A 25,536-nucleotide genomic window follows, 5' to 3' on the forward strand; every position below is an offset into this window, starting at 1 on the left:
GGCTCCCGTGCGCATGCGCGGGAGTGACGTCATCGTGGCTCCGCCGAATGACAGCGGGCGGAGCTGCGAGACGCCACCAGCAAGATGGATGCGGCGGACTACAGGGGACAGCGGCGACTTTGCTGGCTCCTGTGTCAGGTAAGTGACACATAATGGGCTACTATGCGATGCATAGTATTCCATTATGCTTTACCTTTGCAGGGAATGAAAGAGGAAGTAAACCCATCAGGGGTTTAAAGTTCACAGCAAAAGCACTAAAGTTGATCAAGTCTTTCTCTAAGCTGCTCAGCTCAACATGCTGCTCTTTACCAGCAGTCACTTACCAGCCTTCGAGAGAAGGTGCACTGGGAGAGGGTGTTGGTGAACTGAGTTGCTAAGAAAACCAGTTTGAACAACTGCACTGGACATGGCTCAGTGACGAAGCTGAAGGATTCAAATAGGACAACTTGCCATCATAGCCCACGAGTCAAAAAAAAAAAAATCTAAATCACTGATGTCCAGCCAATCAGTGATTTATGGTTTACAGACCAAAGGAACATGGTCTGTAAACTATGGTATCCTAGTAAATAAAGGGGTGCAAAATGGATGTTATGTCCAACCAAGGAAAAACTCCTTATTTACTTTCAATCCCTAGTGCAGTAACAGCTTTAAAAGCCAGCTTGTAAAATACAACAGCAGCATCATGGATGGCTTGCAGTGTCCAGTGGAAGAAAGTCTGACCATTAATATACATTGGTACTCTTAAATATTCTTTGTTATGAACTTTTTATTACACCGGGTGATGCAGTAGGTGGAATATGGAGCATTAGCTTTATGTTCTAATAAAGTCCAGAAACTAGGGAATGGGGCAATGGATCTATACTACTAAATGAAGGGGTGCCCAGCTTTTGCCGGGCTGAGGGGACAACAAAAGAGATGGACACCTTGGGTGCTTCATCAAGAAGGGGCTGGAAAAATGACCTGCAACCTAAACCTAATGCTGTTGAAACAGATTTTGGTGGAATATTGTAAAGACATGTGGACTAGCCAGGTACCATCCCAGTAGTAGCGTAGTCTAAAGGCAGAATATGATGGGACTTTAATTATGCCTTAGGCGACCATCAAATATCAAAAATCCAGAAAGTATAAAATATAACAAATGTTATTAATAATCAGTTAAAAAAACATCATAAAACTTGTGTCAGGTCACCTTGACGCCAGGTGACAGATGCACACCGTAGGGGTCAGGAGTGCACCGTAAGGTTGTGGACCCTACGGCTGACTGCTGCGGACGGGAGTCAAGGTGATAAGGGAGGCAGGGCCCCCAGAACACCAAGACGGATCCCACCGGGGTTAGAGCGTAAGATTCCCAGGGGCACGGAGTCTAAGAGCCAGCAGGTGTTCACCAGAGCCTCTAGTAAAGGGGGGGGAATGGGCTGCAACTGGCTCCAGGTCGCGACCCCCAGGGTCCCCCAGCTCACACCCACAGTAGGCAACAGGAAGATAGGGATAGTGAGGGATAAAGCCAAGGTCTGGGCCACAAGCAGACAGGAATAGTCAGGGACACGCCAAAAGGTCAGGATCACAGGCAAACAGGGATAGTCAAGGACAAGGACATGCCAAAGTTGGTAACAGAACAACAGAAGAGCACACGGCAGGTAACAGGAAGCCAAACACACAAAGAATACATAATGGTTGATCAGCACCACTGGCTTGCAATGCACAGGTTAATATAGGGTTCCCTGATAGGGCCTGGGGAGGAGCCATGCCTAGAGGAGAGGTTATAAAAACCACCAGGTGGAAGTGGCTGGCCTCTTAGTCTGAACACATGAGGGGAGGTAAGCAAACAGAGGAAGATCACTGCATAACCATGACAACTTGTGATACAGTAATTCATTACACTATTGATGTATGTCCTTGAAACAGGGGTCTATGCATTTTGCAGTCAAACCACCTCTTTGAGGACCCGTGAGGATCAATGCAATCAAACCTGTGAATAACATTCATAAAAACTAATACCCCGAGAAGCTGGGGAAAAAGCGCTCCCATGAAAACTAAATAGAGCTATCCTCCTGTTAGGTAAGTATGTCCGCTGGCTCATGGGAGGACAATTTCCAGACCAGCCGATGCCACAGAGCTCCTCCTTATGGGGAAGACCATTAAGGGTAATTTGTCAGCAACATATAGGCTACAGCCACAGGGCCCAGGGTCATAACATCATGCCGTCTCATCAGACTGCCCAACCATCAATGGAAGAAATGTTTCCCTTGGTACTAGTATATGTTATTCACAAGTTTGATTGTATTGGGCCTAACATGTCCTGAAGAAGCAGTTTAACCATGAAACACGTAGACCCCCCTATTTCAAAAACATACATCAATAGTTTAATAAATTACTGTACCACAAGTTTTTATGATGTTTTTTAACTGATTATTAATAAAATATGTTATATTTTATACTTTCTGGATTTTTGATGATCGGCTGAGGTATAATTCAATTCCCATAATATTCTACCTTTGGACTAATGCTGTTAAAGTTGGTTACAGCTCATTAGGGTAGGGGGAGTCATTTTGGCCTTTTTACTTTGGGTTCTAAATGACCTTGTCCCAACATTGCCTAAGGCCGCGTACACACGGGCGGATTGTCTGCCCAACTAAGTTCGGCAGACAATCCGACAGACAGTCCGTTCAAAATTAGCATGAACGGACTTGACCACACACGATGAGCAGACAGTCCGCTGAAAGCGTGCGTGATGACGTGTACAGCACGTACGACGGGACTAGAAAAACGACGTCCTATACACTGCAATGCAACCTTCGGCCGTGTAAACCCTTTCTGAGCATGCGCCATACTTAGTCCGTCCAACTTGCCTACACACGAGCGGACTGTCCGCTGAAACCAAGTTTGGACGGACAAAACCAAGTTTGAACGGACTGTCTTACGGAAATTCCGTAAGACTTTGTTCGTCAGACTGTCCGCTGAAAAAGTCCGCTGAAGCCCACACACGAGCGGATTGTCCGCTGAAACACTGTTCAGCGGACTAAGTTGGGCAGACAGTCCGCCCGTGTGTACGCGGCCTAACAGTATAGTTGTGTGTCTGAAAAAAAGAGGAACTATGGAAAGAATTATAGAGGCAAAAGGACAAAAAAGGCAATGGTGTCATTTTTATTTCTGAATTCCCAGTGGCATACATTTCCATTTGTTCATTTCTATAGTTACATCGGTCTCTCTCAGGTTAATAGGGTCACCGTGAAGGCGGATGATAAAAGTTCCTACTGACTTCAGAAATTTCAGATTGTAAAGACATTTACAATTATTCTATCTTCAATGAATCCAAATCAAACACTTGTATCAAAGCAAGAGGCACAACAAGCACAAATCTTATCATTCCCGCAATTAGTATATGCGGATACACAAAAATGCTTTTATTGCTTGAGCAATAGAAATTCATTATGAAATGTTAACAAGACCAGACACATTCTTCGTATGCATTTTCTATTTCCTTTTTGTGCATGTGGCCGCCTCTGGACGTTTTGAAAAATATGGACTATTCAAAGGCTGCAGCCTCATAAAGGAGAAAAATCCTTTTTATTTACTCAGGCAGCCAAAATGCTAATTAGGTTGCTTAATACATTAATTAAACTGGCGAGCATGTTAAAAAGCCGGGGTAGTATGCCAGTACTAATCACAGATGCACCCTGCTTCGGGACAGCAGTAATACCAATGGGAAACTGTCTGGTACAGCAGAAAAAAAGGAGGGAGAAAAATAACTGCCCAATAGGCAGTCTAGGCAAATAGGCAATTTACTTCTTAAAGAAGTACAGTATTATTAGTACTATTAATAATAGCAGTACTATTATGTAATGCAAACACTCAGAAATTGCATTTTGCAAGCATTAAAGCATTATTGAACCCCAAAACAAAAAATGTGATATATTGCAGCTTGACAATTCTTGTGGTGGCTGCATTTGTTTTATTTTTTTTAAGCTTTTGTCTGATTTTTTTATCTGACCAGTAAGTCTGTTAATTTTACAACTTCCTTTAGCAGACCCAATTACCCAGCAAAAGTGACAGTTAGATGGTTGAGACAAACCATTTAATACTCACAGGGGTGCTTACAATGGTCAGCTTTTATTTATTTATGTAAAATCTCACTGTTGATGACAACGGGGTGAATAATGCCCCAAGGGCCGGATAAAAGCAAGCAAAGGGTCGCAGTTTGAAAACCATGGCACTAAAGCATAGCACATGCTATTTTTGAAAAAACAATAGCATTTTTTGCTATTTTTTTATAATGTGTTTGCTTCATAAACGTATTATCATATTATAGATTTTCTTGTTGTTTGTTTGTTTTTTTAGTTTTTTTTATAAAAGTTGATTCACAAGTCAAAGGTGGAACTAACATAGGATATTTACTAATTCAAGATTAAATAACTATGTTATTAAAAAAAATATTCTACATCTACAGTATGCAAATACTTTGGTATGAAAAGAACATTTAGATGAAAAAATGATTGCGAGATAAAACAATTGCAGTCAAAATACCTAATGCAGCTTAGTGACTTGGCCCACTTATGTCAGCTAAATTTAGTTTGAAAAATGGAGATTAGAGTTTCAGAAACAATAGATAAAAATGTTAATTGATTTACCTGGTGGGGTGACTTAAAGCACTCGCAAACTTGATGAGGTTACCATTGTACCATAAAAAAAAAAAATTATATATATATATATATATATATATATATATATATATATATATATATATATATATATATATATATATATATATATATATATATATATATATATACACATACATACATATATATATATATATATATATATATATAAATGTATGCTTGTACGCTGCTAATTTTTGTATACTCTTTAAAATTCAGTAAACAGAAGTTTACAAAAAAAATCTGTTAGTTGATTTAAAATTTGAAATGTCACTGTAAAGAGTTATACCATGGGGATGTGAGTGCACAGTTCAGACCCCTACTTTGGGTGCAATCTACAGATAAATGATGGGTGAGGGGCACAGCGTGCTGATTTATCAAATATTTTTCTAAATGAGTTTCTGAGATTACTGGTCTTCAGTGTCATTTCTGTACAGGAAGTGGAAATGAACCTAAGAAATTGCCAAGTAGTTCAGACTGTTAAACCCATCTGGCCCTGCCTCAAGGCAGCAAAAATCTCTACACTATGGAAAATTGGACCATTCATAAACCAGTGTAAACTGCCATGATAATGAACAAAGCTGCTGAATTGGCTGGCAAGTATTGAAACTAACCAGGGAAGTATTGTGAATATAAAATGTGTGAATTCCTATATGTCTGCATAATTAGCATTACCTGCAACAAATGAATAAGGGTAGCACATGCCGATTTGTTAATTTACCACATGGTGTTGGTATGCCAGATTTGGGAGCTTTTACTGCGTGTCCGCCAAAAAATTGGCACAAAACTGAAGTTTTGTTCCCTACAGTATTTGCACCACTCTGATAATGATGTAAATTATTTCAGAACTGTTTTAACCACTTTCTTACTGGGCACTTAAACCTCCTTCCTGCCCAGACAAATTTTCAGGGCTGTCACTCTTTGAATGACAATTGCGCGGTCATGCAACACTGTACCCAAATTACATTTTGATATATTTTTTTTCACACGAATAGTGCTTTCTTTTGGTGGTATTCAATCACTGCTGGGTTTAATAGTTTGTTAAAATATTTTGAAGACAGATCATTTTTCTCCTTCACTGATATGCGCTGATAAGGGCTGCACTGATGGGCACTGATAAGTGGCACTGATGACACTGATAGGCAGCACTGATTGGTGGTACTGGTGGGCATTGATAGATGGCACTGGTGGGCAAAAGTAGGTGGTACTGTGGCCACTGGTAGGTGGCACTGGTGGGCACAGATGAGGCAGCCGTGGCTCTCTGCGTGACGGGAAAAAAATACAGATTACTGATCTTCTGTTTACATCACGTGGTCGGCTGTCATTGGTTGATAGCTGATCACATGGTAAGAAGCCAGGATCGGACCCTTACTCCGATCTGTGATCAGCCGGGGCTCATAGATTCGGTGATCACAGAGCGTGCCATGCGCTCCTTGCAGGGACAGCTCATGCTCGGGAGGATGCCCTCCTGGCAATTAAGGCCCACTCTGCAGCCATCTTTCGGCTATAGTATGGGCCGGAAGAAGTTAAATTAGAACATGTGCAGGTGCGTAATTATTTCGGGGTACATGATCAAACATTTATATAAATTGTTGCACGGAACTTTAACCACTTCGGGTCCCGCCCATAGACAAATGACGTCCACAGGAGGGATCTCCCATCCTGTGTGGGCATCATATGACATCCTGGGCTTCCCGGCCGTCTAGGGGGCACGCGCCCCCGCTGCATCACTCGGGAGCCGATGCGCCTGCCCAGCGACCGCGATTGCCTGGTAACAGACCGGGACATGGATCTGTGTGTGTAAACGGATGGTAGATCCAGAAGACATGGCTCTTTGTCCACTAGTGCAGACCCTTGTGCATCAAACTTGTTTGATATATGGACTGGGATAGACGGTTTGCTCCATTGCTTCAGGAATTCTACCTAAAAGGTGCCTGAGGTATTCATGTGTCCATGGGACCATCTGGATATAAAATCCCTATTAAGTTGAGTTAGCTCAAGGCTGTTATGTAGGACCATGTCCTCACTCTCCTTACTTTCTCAATGATCGCCCACACTTTCTGAGATGGCAGGGACACCGTCCCTTTTGCGGTGTTAAATAAGGCGCCTAAACTGGAGAAAAGATGACTCGTTTGATGATTTACCACCCAACCATATCTTGATAGTGTAGGCCACGGCATCCACCTGTGTTCCACTAGCTGGGCTGGATCTTTTGATAAAAGGAGGATATCATCTGGTTAGTGATAAAAACTGAGACCCAGCTCTCATTAGGAACCTTGGATAGTGAGCCGAGCCCTTGTGAGGGCTCTGAGGGAAGTGCAGGGCCTGAAGGGGAGACTCTGGAATTGTAGATGGGCCTGGTTGACCGAAAAGACCCGAGAAGACCTACCTTGTCCTCCTGGCCAGCTCAGCTCCGAATCTGACCAATTCCTCCACACTGCTGCTGCTAGTTTCACTTGACCCCACTCCACTCCGCGCCACGGTCAGACTCCTCCTACCGAGGCCTCTGTTCCGAGTCCAATCACGCTTGCTTGCAGGCAGCAAAGCAAGGGGCGGGGCCAGAGCATCAGTGGTGCTCAAGGCCCCTCCCACCCATGGCCTGCTCCTTGATCAAATAAAAAGCAGCACTAGCACTGCGTGTGCGTGCTGCTCATGCCGGCTGTCTGATGACTGAGACGGACAGTGGGGATTTTCAGCACCGATTTGCTCAGGGCCATCTTTAATTTTGATTGTGCCCTGGGCAAACATTTTCTTGCCCCCCCCCCCCCCCCCTCCATTCTGAGACATACAAAAAATAGCAGATAGACTCAAAATCAGTTCACTGCAGCAGTTCACGTAGCGATGCAATTGTTTGCCAGAGGTTACAGCCTATCCTTACCACTCACTGGCGCTGGGAAACCCTTTTTAAAAGATAAAAAGTGCATTTTATATACAACTAGATCAGAACAAAATGAGCGACAAATGAGGAGGAAAGAGGGACCAAGGGACTTTGTTCCAATTCAGGAACAATTGGGACCTATGCGATTTCACTAGACATCTGTGCAGGAAAGTGCACTGATGGGCCCCTTTCACACTTGTGCGACTTTTCCTGTAGCTTTGGACATCAGAGTCACATGACAAGTCATACCACATGATTTTCAATGAGTACCATTCATATCTGTGCTACTTAAAGTCACACCAACTTCAAAGTAGTCCCTGTCGACTTTGATGCGAGTTGAGGTGCATAGACCTCAAGTTTACACAGGCATTCCCTGAAATTGCAGCAAAATTGCTGACGTAATATTGTGGGTAAATTGCACGACTTTCCCTGCGACCCCTGTGTCCATAGACGTCAAGATTACACAGACATTGCTTAAAGTCGCATCAAAATCACTCAACTTTCAGGTGGCACAGGTGTGAAAGGGGCCTAAGTCACTGTGCTGAGTACTATTATACCTAGAATATAAATTAGTTCCACCATCAAACACTAGTAAATGTATGTTCTCAATATAATTGTGCTCAAATGGCTGAAAATCACACGGATGGTATCACCTACTGAAAGCTTGCATTGTACTCAGCAGCATATGCTGAAAAGAGGTGAATGCCTATTAGCCAATGCTACATCAGCATCAGCATAGCTGTTACTATAATATTAATGCCTGAAATGCAAAAAATTGTTGTATAGAATCAAACATTAGTAAATGTATTTTCTATGTGGGTATGGGCTCAGCTCTGTAGCATAGTGGAATGCCTTGCTACCTTCAAAGGTTCAAGCTATGAGTTTGAATCCCACTGACTGTATTACCTCCTGAAAATGTACAATGTACTAAACAGCATAATTACCCAATACACATCAATTTGGTTTATTCCATATTTTAACTCTTCAAATGCATGCAATGTTTTGTAATTATTCAATAATATTATGATGCGGAATTAAAAAAATCAAGGAAAAAAAGTTGGGGGGCTTTTTCAGGGCCCCCCAAAATCCATACCAGACCCTTATGCGAGTATGCAGCCTGGAGGTCAGGATGGGGGGGGAAGTGAGCACCCTCCCCTCCTGAACCATACCAAGCCACACCCCCTCAACATTAGGAAGGTGCTTTGGGGTCTCTTCCCGACAATCCTGGCTGGTGTTTGTTGGTCTGTGGGCAGGGAGTTTATCAGAATCTGGAAGCCCCCTTTAACAAGGGAGCCCCCAAATCCTGCCCAGCTGTGTAAATGGGTAGGGGTATACTGTGTTGTCATCCGGTGTATGGCGTCTCTTACATAGCCATGACGACACCTCTGGGTGACATCATCAGATGGCAACTGAAGACCACCACAGAAGAAGAGCAGCTTTTTTTTATTATCTGGTAACCGGCTGCGCAGAAGAACACAGCAGCGGGAGAAGACGGCGGTGGCATGAGAGACGCCTCAGAGAGGAGAAACATTAAATGCTAGTAAATGTATTTTCTATGTATGATTGTGCTAAGCCCAATAGGCTAGTGGTTGGCACTTCTACCTTGAAAAACTCAGGCTTTGAATGACTCATGGGTTCAAATCCCACAAAGAAATATTAAAAGATTGCATTGGTGAAAAAAGGCAAATGACAATTAGCCAAAGCAGCATATGCTGAAAATAGGCAAATGCCAATGCACTTTAATTTGGTCGATTCTATTATATTAACTCTTAAAACGCATGCAATTGTATGTAAGTATTCAATAATATTATGGTGTGGAATTCTAAACACCACACACTAGCTAATGGGCAGTTTACATGTCTTTGTTTGTTTATTTTAATTTGCTTGTGCACTGAAAAATGAAACACAGCTGGTAGATGGTAGGTTGGCTGGGATTTAAACTCATACCATGAGTGCTGTGGAGACATCTGAGCAGACTGCAAAGCCATTGTGCTAAGTATGCTAAGACCTGAATAATAGTGTAGTATGATGAAAGAATGAATATAAAGTATTACCGCTTTATTGTCACCTGAATAAAAAATAAAAAATAAACATGAAAAAAACAACACAAATAGGTAATCTAAAATGTTCAATACATGCAACTTTACAGAATAGCAGACATTACTCTGTAATAATCATTCATAACTGCATTAGTTAGCAAAAGATAGAAGAAAACTAGAAATACTAATTGCAATCTACATCAATAGATGCACATGAGTTAGAGCACATCTCACATACAAATGTTTCTTTCACATACAGTATCTGACAAAAGTGAGTATACACTACATTTCTGTAAATATTTTATTATATCTTTTCATGTGACAACACTGAAGAAATGATACTTTGCTACAATGTAAAGTAGTGAGTGTACAGGTTGTATAACAGTGTCAATTTGCTGTCCCCTCACAATAACTCAACACACAGTCATTAATGTCTAAACCGCTGGCAACATAAGTGGGTACACCCCTAAGTGAAAATGTCCAAATTGGGTCCAATTAGCCATTTTCCCTCCCCGGTGTCAGGTGACTTGTTAGTGTTACAAGGTCTCAGGTGTGAATGGGGAGCAGGTGTGTTAAATTTTGTCACTGGAAGCTCAACATGGCACCCATGGCAAAGAACTCTCTGAGGATCTGAAAAAAAAAATATTGTTGCTCTACCGAACCTTACCAACAATATAACTATATAATATATTTCTAAGGCCAAAGTTAATAGAAAATGTAGTTTTATGGCAGCCTGTACGTCAAGGCAACACAGCCAGTGCCTGTGAAAAATGTTGACGCACCTTAGCCAGGAGCAATGCACACTTTGCACACTGTGCTGGTATTTAGGGCAATTTGATACTTATGTTAAAAACTTTACATCTACATTAAAGCAAAAGGCAGGATTAGGTAGTAGCTGATGATGAAAGGATAAAGCACAACTTTAAAGGGGGTCATTGGCAGGAAAACCATTGCATTGAAACAGGTATCCTAGGTTAACTGGATCAATGCACATGCCTAAGTTGGTTGGGGTGGCATCATGTTGACCAAAATACCAGGTATGTTATGCAACCATTGTGCCATGCTAAGCTGTTCTTTTCTTTGATTTCCCCCATCGCCATTAACTCAACCTTCCTTGTCAGAGGTAGGAGAACAGGCTGGGTAGAGGCAACACTGGAGCTAGATGTTCTCTTGTCATGTACAGTAGCATTATACTAAATGCAATGAAAATTTGAAAGAAATATTTAGGTTTCCAAAACTTTTTCACTCAAGGTTGTACATGGTGACATAAGCACTGGTCCTTTGTGCTGCAACAGGTGCAGATGCCCTGATTATCTCTGCATGTGTCAACATCTTAGATGGTAATATAACACAAAGCATTTGCAAGTGAATCACTTGAGTGCTGGAATAGTGATTGCATGCAAATATATTCTTTTTGTCTTTAGTAAATAATCCAAATGGTGTTTTCAGTTTTTCTTTTCTTTCAAAAGCTGGTCGAAAATGTAAATTTACTTGTTTTAAATATCAGTAAAATATTTCCATGGCTAGTCTTTGAATAACGCTTACGGTCTGGATACAGGATATGAGTCCATTTTAAACTGTTCTAATTGCAGTCCTGGAAATCTGTTCTTCTGAGTCATTCTCCAGTGGATGGGTGAAATAATATGTCCATGTACATATGGTGTGTTGTATTTCTGTTCATGCTTTCTGATGAAACTGCTATTCCAATACGCTACAGCCCGTCACACAAATAATATTTTTTAATTAGTGTACATGCTGAATTACCGCAAGTGCATTTTAAATAAATATCTCTGCTGGGAGACGGATGCCCGCTAACATAAGTGACAGATGATCCCCCCTGCTGCATTGGGTCACTACTAATAGAGATCTATCTCTGCCAGATATTATGGCTAGCAAAAATCATTAATGTTAGTGGTTCAGTTATTCAATGGTTATAGACAACATGTTTTAGTTCCCAGCTGCCCTTATATATTCTCTACAACCCCTAGCAGAAAAAAAAAATTCCAAGAGAACTGATATGTTTTTCGGGACATAGTTAAAGTGGAGGGCCACCCTAAAAAAAAAAAAAAGCATTAATATTCTTAAAAAAATATAAAAAAAAATTTTGAAAAAAAAATCATTTTTTTACCTGTCCAGAAATCCCTGTTGCTAGGCAGTCTTCCTAATCTGCCTTCTTCCTGATCCTCGGTGATCTTTGGTCTTCTCCCCTCCTCCGCGCTGTCTTCTGGATAATGGGGCGCGCTGTGTTCTGGGAACTGTGTGTTCCCTAACACTGCGCATCCCATTCACAAATCGCCATGCAACTCGCGCATGCGCAGTAGGAAACGGGCAGTGAAGCCGCAAGGCTCCACTGCCTGTTTCCCTTAGTTGGAATGGCGGCTGACATCGCGGGCGCCCTGGAAAGGTAAGTCTCCTTATTAAAAGTCAGCAGCTACTTTTGTTTCAGCTGCTGACTTTAAAAAAAAAAAAATTAGGGCTGAAACACCGCTTTAAAGGAAATAAATTTTTTAAGTTTGGAGTTTTATTTCAATGATAGGTGTTCAGTGCTTTAAAGTAATTTTTTTTGTTGTTGATTTTCTTTTAACCTATTTATATGTCATTTTTTACAATATAATTTTTACAACTACCATAGCATCATAGAGCATTGGGGTTAAAGTTAGATGGCAGCAAAAGCTGTTTACCCTTAGACTCTCTGCCCAGATTTAAAGTGACTGGGATTGTTAAAAGGTATAAACGTGAGTACACCCCCCACATTTTTGTAAATATTTATTATATCTTTTCAAGTGACAGCACTGAAGAAATGACACTTTGCTACAATGTAAAGTAGTGAGTCCACAGCTTGTATAACAGTGTAAATTTGCTGTCCCCTCAAAATAACTTAACATACAGCCATTAATGTGTAAACCACTGGCAAAAAAAGTGGGTACACCCCTAAGTGAAAATGTCCAAATTGGGCCCAAAGTGTTAATATTTTATGTGGCCACCATTATTTTCCAGCACTGCCTTAACCCTCTTGGGCATGGAGTTCACCAGAGCTTCACGGGTTGCCACTGGAGTTCTCTTCCACGCTTCCATGACGACATCACGGAGCTGGTGGATGTTAACGACCATGCACTCCTGTACCTTCCATCTGAGGATGCCCCACAGATGCTCAATAGGGTCTGGAGACATGCTTGGCCAGTCCATCACTTTTACTCTTACTCAGATTCTTTAGCAAGGCAGTGGTCGCCTTGGAGGTGTGTTTGGGGTCGTTATCATGTTGGAATACTGCTCTGCAGCCCACTCTTCGAAGGAAGGGGATCATGCTTTGCTTCAGTATGTCACAGTACATGCTGGCATTTGTGGTTCCCTCAATGAACTGTAGAGCCCCAGTTCCGGCAGCACTCATGCAGCCCTAGGCCATGACACTCCTACCACCATGCATAACTGTAGGCAAGACACCCCTGTCTTTGTACTCCTAACCTGGTTGCCGCCACACACACTTGACACCATCTGAACCAAATACGTTTATTTTGGTCTCATCAGACCACAGGACAGGGTTCCAGCAATCCATGTCCTTAGTCTGCTTGTCTTCAGCAAACAGTTTGAGGGCTTTCTTGAGGGCTTCTTCCTTCTGGGGTGACAGCTATGCAGACCAATTTGATGCAGTATGCAGCGTATGGTCTGAGCACTGACAGGCTGACCCCCCCCTCCTCCCCTTCAACCTCTGCAGGAATGCTCTCAGCACTCATACATCTATTTCCCAAAGACAACCTCTGGATATGACTCTGAGCACGTGCACTCAACTTCTGTGGTCGACCCTATTTTGAGTGGAACCTGTCCTGTTAAACCACTATATGGTCTTGGCAACTGTGCTGCAGCTCAGTTTCAGAGTCTTGGCAAACTTTTTATAGCCTAGGCCATCTTTATGTAGAGCAACAATTTTTTTTTTTCAGATTTTCAGAGAGTTCTTTGCCATGAGGTGCCATGTTGAACTTCCAGTGACCAGTATAAGAGAGTGAGAGCAATAACACCAAATTTATCACACCTGCTCCCTATTCACACCTGAGACCTTGTAACACTAACAGGTCACATGACACCAGGATGAGGAAAATGGCTAATTGGGCCCAATTTTAACATTTTTACTTAGGGGTGTACTCACTTTTGTTGCCAGCAGTTCACACAATAATGGTTGTGTGTTGAGATATTTTAAGGGGACAGCAAATTTACACTGTTATAAAAGCTGTACACACACTACTTTAGATTGTAGCAAAGTGTAATTTCTTCAGTGTTGTCACATGAAAAGAGATAATAAAATATTTACAAAAATGTGAAGGGTGTACTCACTTTTGTGAGATATTGTATATAGGTGCCAAGCATGTCTATTAGCCTGTGAGGCAACCCATCAAGGTGAGGGCCCGAAAGTAATGTATGGGTGGTGGAATGAACCAATCTGGACCATTGTCAAGTCAGAACAGCCTGGCATTTAAGCAGCACTGGGCTCTGAAAATTGCTACACAGTCACTTCCGAGTGCCTGGGTGTTTTACCCGTCAGCAGAATTTACTTGAAATTCCAAACAGAGTGAGAAGGGAGAGAAAGGGAGGAAGATAAGTCACTCTTCTGGCTTATTCAGTACAGTGTTAATTTCAACTTCAGCTTTTTTCCACAGCTAAGAATGAACAGATAGACATGAGAACCCCAAATGCTGGCTAGAAATGTTAACCATGATATATACAATGAATATTCAAATGTTCTATTTTATAAATATAATATTTAAATAAATATTTCATATTTATCCAATTTAATGTATTCATTTTTTTCAATTACTTTTAAAGTCTTGACCATATTAACCACTTACCGCCCGCCCTATTACAAATAGACGGCGGCAAAGTGGTTTCATAATCCTAACCAGACGTCATATGATGTGATCAGGATTATGAGCCGCTGCGCGCCCCCGGGGGCGCGCATCGCGGCGATCGTTGTTGCGGGGTGTCAGTCTGACACCCGGCAACTACGATCTCGGTAAAGAGTCTCCGACGGAGACTCTTTACCACGTGATCAGCCGTGTCCAATCACGGCTGATCACAGTGTAAATGGGAAGAGCCGGTGATCGGCTTTTCCTCACTCGCGTCTGTCAGACGTGAGTAGAGGAGAGCCGATCGGCTGCTCCTCTGACAGGGGGGGTCTGTGCTGATCGATTATCAGCACAGCCCCCCCGAGGATGCCCACACTGGACCACCAGGGACGCCACCAGACCACCAGGGATGCCCAGCAGAGGTAATCCTCCAGGGATGCCAGTCAGGCACAATGGATGCCAATCAGTGCCCATAATGGATGGCAATCAGTGCCCACAATGGGCATCACTGATTGGCATGCATTATTGTTTGGCATTGATTGGCATCCATTAGTACAGTATAACACCTGTGTTGCTAATGAGTGCCCACCTGTGCTGCTAATGAGTGCCCACCTGTGCCGCTAATGAGTGCCCACCTGTGCCGCTAATGAGTGCCCACCTGTGCCGCTAATGAGTGCCCACCTGTGCCGCCTATCAGTGCCCACCTGTGCCGCTTATCAGTGCCCACCCATGCCCATCTGTGCCGCCTACCCATGCCCATCTGTGCCGCCCATCCATGCCAATCCGTGCCAGCTATCAGTGCCAATTTGTGCCACCTATCAGTGTCCATCCGTGTCGCCCATCCGTGTCGCCCATCCGTGTCGCCTATCAGTGTCGCCTATCAGTGTCGCCTATCAGTGCTGCCTATCAGTGTCCATCAATGCCACCTCATCAGTGCCACTTCATTGGTGCCCATCAGTGCCGCCTTATCAGTGCCCATCAGTGTAGCCCCATCAGTGCCCATCCGTGAAGGAGAAAACTTACTTATTTACAAAGTTTTGAAACTGAAACAAAAAAAAACATTTTTTTTTCAAAATTTTCGGTATTTTTTTATTTGTAGCACAAAAAATAAAAACCGCAGATGTGATCAAATACCACCAAAAGAAAGCTCTATTTGTGGGAAAAAAATGATAAAAATTTCATTTGGGTACAGTGTAGCATGACCGCGCAATTGTCATTCAAAGTGCGACAGCGCTGAAAGCTCAAAATTGGTCTGGGCAGGAAGGTGTTTAAGTGCCCTGTATTGAAGTGGTTAAATACATAGAGAAAACTAATAAGAAACTGGTACTGTATATCTTCCTTTTAATGTATATGACAGGCTTCCAAAGACATGCTTCTTTACAATGAAAAAAATATATTTTTGTATTCAGTACCAGTCACTACCAATAAAAAAAAAAAAAAAAAGTCAATGTTTTTGAGCCTCTCCTTCAAGAGCAAGCAAAAAGATTTTAAGGTCATTTTTTTGTGTGTTCATGCAGGGCAAATCAGGTTTACATTAGTGTAGACCTCTGCAGACACTTATCTACCTTTCACTCTTTTTAGTTTAACAATCAGTAGTAAAATGAAAACAAAAGTTATCTGAATTGTAGCTTACACAGGTCCTCCCAGTATGACATTACTGATTTCTGCAGCGCTGTCACACATTGGTCGAATTCCAAATTTTCTTTTGAAAATCAGAAAGTTTGTGTGTTTTGCAATCCGATGGTGCCACCATTGATTTTGAAATTCAACCAACCAAACTTTTAATTTCATCTCATGTTGCTACAGAAAATATTTTTAGCTGGGAATCCTTTTTTCTTTCCACAAACTTTATTTTCTTGTGCATTTTTTATTCAATTATTTTTTCTCACATGATTCTCCCATCATTTATTAGAAAATTTGAGGGCCTCGTGAAAATCTGTAGTTGCTATCCACCCACTAATGGTGCAAAATTCTAACGAACATTCTTAGTTACAATTTTCAAAAGAAAATTATTTCGGAATTCGAACCATTCGGCTTTACCTGGAAGTATTTCCTTCAGCTCCAAATACTGGATGGATATGCAGGGGATCTAAGGAAGGAAACGAATAGACGGCTGGGGATTTGGGGATTAAAGTAAACCTGTTGCTTATTCCAAGACAACCACCTTAAGGCCTTTAATATTCTCAAGGAGGAATATAACCTCCTGTCCAGAGATGAATATAAATTTTCCCGTTTCTCACTTCTTAGGCTCCCTGAAATCTCAACGTCTATACTTACACGACACAATTTGGAAATTCTACACAACCTCATCGGTATCCACTAAGGGTATCCGTCTCTTCTACACCCTCTTCCAGCACAAACTCGTTTTTATAAAGTCCACCCACTATCAAAAATAGGAGGAGGATTTAGGGAAAACCTAAACTCAACAACAACGGCAAACAGCCCTCAATACAATCTGCAAAACGTCAAAATGCGTAAATCACTGGGAACGTTCTAAACAAATAACCCTCAGATGGCATCTCATGCCATATAGGATGTCTAAATTTTCCCAAACGAATTCCAATTTGTGCTGCAGGGGTTGTGGAGATGTGGGTAATATTAAACATATCTTTTGGTCCTGTAAACATTTGACCAGCTTAAATTCCTCCATCACTGGAATGTTTACTTCCCCAAATCCAGGATTGGCACTGATAAACCTGGGTATTGAGACTTTCCCTTCACACTTCCGCACGGTTGTCACACATATACTCCTAGCAGCCAGATCACTCATAACTAAAAATTGGAAATCAAATGTGGTGCCGAACATATCTGAAGCAATGTCCATTATACGAAGTCACCACATCTATGAATCCCTACTGGCTAATAGGCTTGACTCAGGGAGAAAATGTGGCGATCCGTGTTGGATTTGGAAGGCAAAGTACAACTAGCTGGAAGATATATTTATTCTGACCAAAATCTCTCTGATAACTAGTAACATCAGTTGATATTCTCTAAGCACTTGGCAATCCAAAAGGTCCATCTCTAATTCCAGCCTCATCTTTAACGCTAGTCTAACTTTATTGTTATTGTAATTTTATTTTAAGTTAAATTTTATTTAAGTTGATATTGTGTAGGCATCTACCACATCCTTGAATGGTATGTTATGTCATGTCATTTCACCTGGAACTCACTTCCAAACTAATAGCTATGCTTATCTACACATGTTGAATCCTAATGTTTGTGTCACCTGATACGTGTGGCTACAATGTGTCCGGGGAATTTAAAGCTCCGTTGTTGTTTCTTTGTACGCTGTACACTTTGTAGATTTCTTGAAAATTCTTAATAAAAACTATTGAGAAAAAAAAAGTAAACCTGTTGCTTTGCTCTAAATATATTTAAGAGTAAACTTCTCATCAATATAAAACGGATATGATCATACACCTATTAACATAAAACGTTCTTCTTAACTCTCATCTCAACATGTATAGCAATAAATAAACTGAGAGCAGGCATGCCTTATATTTAACCTCCTCCTTTTTAAAGGTACAGCACCCAGACTCTCTAGATAGATTCCGAATCTTAATTTTGTTGTTTTCAAAGACACACATCACTATTTTTATGAATACATAAATTGTAATATTTTACATCTGCCTGGAGTGCAGCTCTAAAGCTAACCTATGGACAGAAAACAATATTACATTTTTTTTTAGGATTTTACATGGGTATGGAGTATTGATTAGGCAGTTCACAACAAACCATTGCTGCAAAAAACCTTTTCGGATAAAATAGCATGTAGTAAACAAATAATATATTTAGGATATATATATCTATATAGCTATAGCAGAGAATAATTGATGTATAGCTTCCTGTTATGTGCAAAAAGTGGGCCTGTTGGCACCAAATATTTATGTTATATTTTTGTGATTTAATTGTAGAGAATTCCTCTCATATACTGCCTGTTTGACAATGGTTTCACCAGACAGGAAGTAGGGGAAAATCTCCCAAAAAAAGCTTTGGCACAACTCACACATAAAGTGCCTCTTACATTGAATATAGATGTCATCTCCCTCCCTATTCTGGAAGAGTGACCAGGGATCTTAAATGTAAAGGTATCTTATTGTACAAATATTAACCAAACTTTCTATGGTTCTGGGCTCTGGCTGGTCCTCTTCCACTTGCTGGGCCAATTGCATGCTGCTCCATGTGAGATCAGGCTCCACACTCTAGATTAACATTTCAGGTACTGGCTCAGCTTGTCTCCAATAAAGGAATCAACTACACCAACCACAGGACTACCACATACAGAAATGCTAAATAATATTCCTCCCTTAAAAAAGGGCCAGTAGGTGCTATTCTGACTTGTTTCATGTTAGGCATAGTGCTTGCTAGGCCAGTTGTGGGCAACACCAAATCAATGATGTTCTCCTAAGACAAAAATATATTTATATTTTTTATTTATAACATTCCATTTTATTTGAAAAAGTTTTTGTATCATTGGTTCAATGTAGACAGCCTAAACAAAATTCCAAAAATGTAAGTTTAAGTGGCAAATTTGACCTTTCTATATCACTGCGTATTAGATTTTAGGAAAAAATAGCTGCTGCATTTTACCAGTTCAATGGCTCCGGAAGGGAGAGGCAGCAGGGGAGGTAGGTGCACCACCCTCAGGTCCAGTGATCTGGAATTGTTAACATCTCTCAACCAGTGGTATCAGGTGTAACTGGTCCACTGTGGTGTTTAGCATTGCAGTTATTATTGACACATTAGAATGTCATTTAGAGAGTTTAGAGGAGATGCCATGGACTGCGGCAGTATCACTCTGAACACGGCTGATCTCAGAGTCTAAGCAGGATGGAGCCTGGTTAGTACTTGGATGGGAGAGTTTCCAGGAATATCAGGTGCTGTAAGCTTTTCCCCTCCAGAGTAAGGGAGGCATCTGAGGCTGTGGTGTTTTGAGTGTATCCCGGGCCAGAAGATCTTAGGGCAGTCTCTGAGCTGGTTTGCTCTGGGTCCACCACAGAGTTAGGCCTTTTGCCTTGTATTGGCCCTTGGAGCAGAAGTTATGGGCTCATTATTGTAAACACTTAACTGGTAGCAGCCCCAAAACCAAACGGGGACATGAGGTCTATCTTAGTTCTCAAGGCACTAAACTAATTTCTAAACATCCTTCTGTTCAGATGAGATCGGCCTGATCAGTGAAGACTTCTCTGCATTAGGTAGATATTGGGTGTCCATAGTCATCAATGATGCATATCTTCATGTGACAGTTTTTACCAGGCTCATCAAAGGTTTCTGAGATTTTCAATAGACAGTCAACATTTTTATTTTGTAACACTGCTCTTGGGGCTGGCCACAACCCCCCAATGGTTCACAAAGCTCCTATCCCTGGTACTGGACTTGCTGAAGATGCAGGGGGTGTCAATCTCAGGATACCTCAATAATCTTGCTCAGGGAGCAGTCAATTCCAGATTTAAAGCAAACTATAGGAAACAAAGCATAACCTTTGTTACAACTCTGCAGGAGTAAATTATATCTATGTTGAAGCAGTTCCTTACATGCAGTTCTACTCCAGGTCTTTTGTAGAGGATCATTCTCTCTGTCTGGAACATGAAAGTCCAAACATTGGATTGCTGGAAAGGCTCTGTCCCCGGAGTATTGCAGAGCTCAAATTTTTCCTTCCAGTTATATGTAATATAATAACCACTGATGCCAATCTCTCCAGTTGGGGGTGCTAGTTTGGAGGTGGCAACAGTTCAGGGGACTTGGTCTCCACAAGAGAGACTACTCCCCGTCAATATCGTGGAACTTCAGGCGATATACCTTTCTCTGAAATATTGGGAAAACCAGTTGCACAAGTTTCACAGGTTGAATGGCTCAGGAAGGTTAACTACATTCTGTCTGGGGCAGAATAGCATGTGCCGTCTGTTGCCAGTACATATTCCAGGTATAGAAAACTGGCAGGGGTTTTTTCCCAGTTGCGACTAATACTGGGGCACTGGTCCCTTCATCCGAGACGTTCCATGCAAACTTCCAGCGTTGGGGAACTCTGCAGGTGGATCTACTTGATTCCAGGTTGTACAACAAATTGGACAGGTTGGGTCTGGGAGGTGAGTTCAACTGGCAATAGGGGTAGATGCAATGGTAACACCTTAGGGACCAGGGGGGCTTGGTATATTGACATAGTGAATCTAGTGGAGGACGTTCCTTGGATACTTGCAGTCCAGCCAGACCTAATGGTCTTGGGTCCTGTTATGTGAGTGGGAGATTTTTTCCTTTCTCTTATCGGAACCAGAAATTAGATTGACTTTAAGTATCATTAAGGGTCAGATTTTGTCTATCCCTTTTTTTTCCTGAGACTGTTGTTTCTCACCCCTTAATTTTGTACTTCATGCAGGATGTAACGCAGACAGTCCCACCTGACAGGCCACCCTTGTGTGCTTGGGACTATCCCAAAGCCCATGTTGAGGGTATGAGGCCTGGTACGGTTCAGGAGGGGGGGGGCGCTCTCTCACCCCCCCTTTTTTCCTGCGGTCTGCCAGGTTGCGTGCTCGGGTAAGGGTCTGCAGGTCACCACTCAAGTATGATAGTCAACATTGTCCAAACAACTTGTAAACTAGTACTATATCTGATAAAATAGTAGGAAACACTTTGTTTTAGCTTTCGGATTTGACTGATTTCGTCCGAATCTCCATCGGACCCAATTTTCCAACATGTTGGAAATATTTCCCGACCAACTGGGCCGGTCGGACCTAATCCGATCATGTGTAGAGCATTTTGATCGGACCAAGTGCCACGCATGCTCAGATCAAATTCCTACATCAAAGCTATTGTCTGCTAGTCCCATCGTAACGAAATTACGTCATCACGTTCTGAATGATCGGATTTTTCGACAACTTAGTCTGACCGTGTGTATGCAATAGTTTCGGACAAGATCCAACAGGCAAAATCCGACGGATTTGGTTGGCAGAATGTCAGACCGTGTGTACAGGGGCTAACCAAGGCTGCCAGATAAAGTCTGCATTTCTGTGTCGGTAGGCCAGTTGTTCTCTGAGAAGGAGGGAATTAACATATGATATCCATTGCTTCCCTGTGGGTACTGTAGCCGTCATCCAGTATCTAGCAATACGTTTACTAGCCAGGTACAGTAGTCTAGTGATCAAAAGATACATTCCCCTTTGGTACATTTCCTTGTCTATGGCTCCTAGGATAAATACTAAGGGGGTCATTGAAACAGGTACCTGGGCCAGGCTAGAAATATATTGCATGACTTCAGTCCAATAACAATTACGTTTTGGGCACCTCCAGATCATGTGTATAAAATTGCCTAGTTGTGCTTTACATTTTGGGCATAGAGGAAAAGCTCTTATCCCCCAATCATACAGTCTCTCGGGTGTCCGATAAGCCTTCTGTAGTATAAATAGCTATGACTGCCTATGTGACGCAGAGATAGAGACAGCATAGGTGCTGATTTTTAATAAAGGTAAATTACCTTGTCCAGGAATCCAGCACTGTCCCTACCCAAACCAATTATTCAATTAGCTTCAGATCCAGGCGCTAGCATATTAACTAAGGGAAACTGGCAATGAAACCAGGCAGCTTCACACTGTGCATGTGCAAGCCAGGTCGTGCTTTGTTAATGGTCCCGCAGTCTTCTGGGCCCTTTGATGTGTCCCAGAAGGCTGCAGGTGAAAGGGGAGAACTTCTGCTTCCATATGTGTCAAAGTTCCTCCATCAAGTCAGTGGCAGAGCACTTTCTGTCTGTCTGTGTCACTGCAGCTCCATCAACTGTCATATTATGATCATGAACGACCAGGGTTTCCCTCCTGCTCTGGTTCATCAGCTTAAGTACTGTCTGGCTGAGATGTCTTCACAAGGAGCGAAGCCTTCTTCCAGCATAGCTCTAATTGTCACGGGGCACACAAGCCACCCCACCGCAACAAGATGCCAATATCATCGGGAATGAAAATGTGGGATATTGCACTAGAGAAGATGATTACTTCCAATAAGGGCACTTGTGTCTAATCAATATGAAAGCTCTTTAACCACTTGACCTCCAGAAGATTTACCCACCTTCCTGACTAGGCCATTTTTTACATTTTGGCACTGCGTTATTTTAACTGACAATTGTGCGGTCATGCAGCGCTGTACACAAATTAAATTTGTATCATTTTTTTTCCCACAAATAGAGCTTTGTTTTGGTTGTATTTGATTACCACTGGGTTTTTTATTTTTTGCACTATAAATGAAAAAAGACAGAGAATTTTGAAAAAAATATATAATAATTTTTACTTTCTGCTATAAAACATATCCAATGAAAACATAAAAAAAAATCAAATGTCTTCATAAATTTAGGCCAATATGAATTCTGCTACATATTTTTGGTATAGAAAAATCTCAATAAGCATATATTGATCAGTACAGTTGTGTGAAAAAGTATTTGCCCCCTTTCTGATCTTTTATTTTTTGGCATATTTGTCACACTTAAATGACTCAGATCATCAAACAAATGTTACACAAAGATATCCTGAGTAAATAGAAAATTCAGTTGTTTAAATTATGGCTTCATTCATCAAGCCAAAAAAAGCTATCCAAACCTGCCTGGCTTTATGTGAAGAGGTAATTGCCCCCTAAACCTAATAACTGTTTGTGCCACCTTTGGCGGAAACTGAAATCAAGCTTTTGCGATAATTGGAATGAGTCTTTCACATTGCTGTGAAGCAATGTGAATGTGGTTTTCCAGCATGAACAGACAGTGTAAGGTCACGATACAGCATCTCAATTGACTTTAAGTCCAGGCTTTGACTAGGCCACTCCAAAACCAAAACTTTTCATTGTTTGAACCATTTGAACCATTTGGAGGTGGACTTGCTGTTGTGTTTTGGATCATTGTCCTGCTGCATAACCCAAGTGCACTTGAGCTTGAGGTCACAAACTGATGGCCGGACATTCTACTTTAGGATTTTCTTGGAACAGATAACTGTTCCAATTTATTTCCATTTGTGGATAATGACTCTCCTCGTGGTTCACTGGAGTTCCAAAGCCTTAGAAATGGCTTTGAAACCCTTCCTAGACTGATACATATACATTACTTTGTTTTTAATCTGTTCTTGAATTTTTTTAGATTGTGGCATGATGTGTGGCATTTGTGATCTGTTAGCATGCTTCACTTTGTGAGACAGCTTCTGTTTATGTGAATTCTTGATTCAACAGGTCTGGCAGTAATCAGGCCTAGGTGTGGCAAGTGAAATGTAACTCCGCTTTCCAAAAGATTTTGGTTAATTACAGTTCATTCATGATTCAGCATGGGAGGGGGCAATTACTTTTTCGCATAGGTCCAGGCAGTTTTTAACAGCTTTTTTCCCTTAATAAATTAAATAATAATTTAAAAACATCAGTCCCGATCACGGCCAGCAATACAGCTGACCACCTGCCCCCTGCCAGTGCCCACCTGCCCACCGCCGTGCCATCCTGAATAAAAGTAAGTGCCCCCCATCAGTGCCCCCCATCAGTGCCCATAGTGCCCACAGTGCCACCTACAGTGCCACCCACAATGCCACCCACAGTGCCATCCAGCAGTGCCACCAACAGTGCCACCCACAGTGCCCACAATCTGCCTCAAAGGTGCTGCGACCCAGTGCCGCCCATCAGTGCCCAGCAGTGCCGCCCATCAGTGCCCAGCAGTGCCGCCCATCAGTGCCCAGCAGTGCCACCTATCAGAGCCACCTATCAGTGCCCATCAGTCCCATCTATCAGTGGTACCTATCAGTGCCCATCCGTGCCACCCATCCGTGCCACTTATCAGTGCCACCCATCCATGCCATCTTATCTGTGCCCATCTTTGCCCATCAGTGCCGCCTTATCTGTGCCCATCGGTGCCGCCTTATCTGTGCCTATTAGTGCCGCCTTAACTATGCCTATCAGTGCCCACCAGTGCAGCCCATCAGTGCCCACCAATGCAGCCCATCAGTGCCCACCAATGCAGCCCATCAGTGCCCACCAATGCAGCCATCAGTGCCGCCTAATCAGCGCACTTCAATGAAGGAGAAAAATGACCCGTTTGCAAAATTTTATAACAAACTATTAAAACATGATTTTTTTTTTTTTTTTTGCATCTTTTTTTGTTTGTTTAGCAAAAAATAAAACTCCGAGCTGTAACTAAATACCACCAAAAGAAAGCTCTATTTGTGGGAAAAAAATGATAAAAATTTCATTTGGGTACAGTGTTGTATGCCCGCGCAATTGTCATTCAAAGTGCATCAGCGCTGAAAGCTGAAAATTGGTCTGGGACTGAGGGGGGTTTAAGTGCCCAGTAAGCAAGTGGTTAAGCAACTTAAAAGGGAGCGACTTAACTTTCCATTCCTGTCTGAACTTGGTGAGGTCATCATGGATGAATGGAGTAAAGTTGAGAAAAAGAATAGTATGCTTTCAAAAGTCCTAAGGTTATATCCCTTTAAGGAGGATGAGGTCAAGTATCTGGAATCAGCTCCACTCGTAGATGCAGCGGTGATGAGACTAGTAAAACATGTGACCCTTCCATTGGAAGATACAGTTTCATTCAAGGATGCCTTAGATAGGCGGATTGATTCCGATTTAAAGAGAGTCTACCTCACTGCTGGTATGGCATGTAAGCCAGCATTGGCTTTAGCGGCAATGTCCAAGGCCATGGAAGTTTGGACGGACGGTGTGGATGATACCCTCAGAAACATTTCGGATGAAGTCGCAAGAAACTCTCCTATCCAGGAGTTACCGCTTGCATCGGCTTTTCTGGGGGAGGCTTCGATTGACATCATCCGCTTAGTGTCTCGGGTTATGCTTTCAGCTGTCACCGCCAAACGGGCTCTTTGGCTTCATCTCTGGCTGGCTGATCCAGCGTCTAAACAGGTGTGGTGCCGTATCCCTTTTGAAGGTTCTTCCCTTTTTGGGAATAAATTGGATAATGCCATAACCCGGGCCACTGGTGGGAAGTCAGGGTTTCTTCCTCAGGATAGACGTTTAAAAAGTCAGAGGAGATTTTTTCCTAAAAAACAATATCAAGAGCAGGCCAGGGAGGCCCGTAGCTATAGACCGGGTCGGGAATATTCCAGGTCATGGAAGTCAAGGCAGTCTTCCTTTAAGAAATCCGCCAAGAGCAGTGCGACAGGAGAGAG

This window comes from Lithobates pipiens, unplaced genomic scaffold, assembly GCF_037356315.1.
Source record: "Lithobates pipiens isolate NorthernLeopardFrog02 unplaced genomic scaffold, aLitPip1_a1.2 Scaffold_13, whole genome shotgun sequence".
Classification (NCBI taxonomy): Eukaryota; Metazoa; Chordata; class Amphibia; order Anura; family Ranidae; genus Lithobates; species Lithobates pipiens.